Source organism: Tarenaya hassleriana, unplaced genomic scaffold, assembly GCF_000463585.1.
Source record: "Tarenaya hassleriana unplaced genomic scaffold, ASM46358v1 Cleome26, whole genome shotgun sequence".
NCBI lineage: Eukaryota > Viridiplantae > Streptophyta > Magnoliopsida > Brassicales > Cleomaceae > Tarenaya > Tarenaya hassleriana.
This window is the reverse complement of record NW_010965869.1, coordinates 561,335-563,192: the sequence shown is the minus strand read 5'-3', so window position 1 is coordinate 563,192 and position 1,858 is coordinate 561,335.

Genomic DNA, 1,858 nt, shown 5'->3' with positions numbered 1-1,858 from the left:
AAGAAGGAAGAGTGTTATTTCTGTCATGCTTTTGGGCATTGGTATAGAAATTGCAGACTCTACCTGGAAGATCAAAGGAAGAAGAAGCTTGCAGAAGCTTCAACTTCTGGTATCTTCGTTATAGAGGTCAACTTGTGTACTTCTTCATCGTGGGTATTAGATACCGGATGTACCTCGCACATTTGTGCAAATGTGCAGGGACTGCGGGGAAGTAGACAATTGGCGAAGGGAGAAGTAGATCTCCGCGTCGGAAATGGAGCAAAAGTTGCTGCATTGACCGTCGGGACTTACGATCTGACTTTACCTTCAGGCCTTGTGTTGGAGTTGCATGATTGTTATTTTGTACCTGCCATCAGCAGGAACATCATATCGATTTCATGTTTAGACTCTGATGGTTTCAGGTTTGTTATTGAGAACAAATGTCTGTCCATTTATAGAGGCGATTTATTATATGGTAAGGGTTACCAGTTTAATGGCCTTTATGTTTTGGAAGATGAACCATCTGGACACAGGTCGATCTATAATGTTAGTACCAAGCGGTTTAAGTCGAACGACTTAAACCCGACCTATCTCTGGCATTGTCGACTTGGCCATATCAACGAGAAACGCATTGCGAAGCTTCATTCTGATGGACTTCTTGATTCTTTTGGTTATGAGTCAATTAAATCATGCGATTCTTGTTTGATGGGCAAGATGACAAAATCTCCTTTTTCTAGAAAAGGAGAACGGGCTACAGAGTTGCTAGAACTCATACATAGTGTATCTGTATTTTGTTACGTTTACTGATGATTTCAGTAGGTATGGTTATGTCTACTTGATGAGACATAAGTCTGAAACGCTTGAATTGTTCAAGACTTTCAGAAACGAGGTACAGAACCAACTTGGCAAGACGATCAAGTTGCTTCGATCTGATCGAGGTGGCGAGTATATGAGCCACGAGTTCACTGACTATCTGGCAGATTGTGGGATTGTCTCACAGTTGACTCCACCTGGAACGCCATAGTGGAATGGCGTGTCCGAGAGGAGGAACCGAACCTTATTAGATATGGTACGGTCTATGATGAGTCAGATCGAACTTCCTAAATCCTTTTGAGGTTACGCCTTGGAAACAGCAGCACTTATATTGAACAATTGTCCAACAAAGTCGGTTCAGAAGACTCCATATGAGATATGGACTGGGAAGCGTCCCGGGTTAGCATTCATGAAGATTTGGGGATGTGACGTTTATGTGAAACGTCTGGCTTCTGGTAAGCTATCCGCCAAATCTGATAAATGCATATTTGTGGGTTACCGTAAGGAAACTAAAGGGTACTGGTTCTACAACCCATCTGAGAACAAAGTGTTTGTTGCTCGGAATGGATCTTTCTTGGAGAGAGAGTTCGTCTCCAAGAGAGTTAGTGGGAGTAGAATAGATCTCGAAGAAGTTCGAGAACCACAAATAGTCGAAGAACCGAGTGAACAGGTCGAAACAGTTCAACCTGTATCACAAGTTGTTGAGACAACACCTCCTAGTGAACCTCGGAGATCTGATAGAATTCGCCAAGAGCCTACAAGATACGGATTTCTTGTGACTGGAAACGACGAACTCATATTGTTAGAACATGACGAGCCTACGTCATATTCAGAGGCTGTGGCGAGTTCCGATTCCGAGAAATGGCACCAGGCCATGGAGTCTGAGATGCAATCCATGTACGACAACAAAGTGTGGACTTTGGTCGATTCGTTCAATGGTATCAAGACCATTGGATGTAAGTGGATTTTCAAGAAGAAAACCGACATGGATGGCATCATGCATACCTATAAGACATGACTCGTCGCGAAAGGGTTTCGGCAAATTCATGGTATAGACTATGATGAA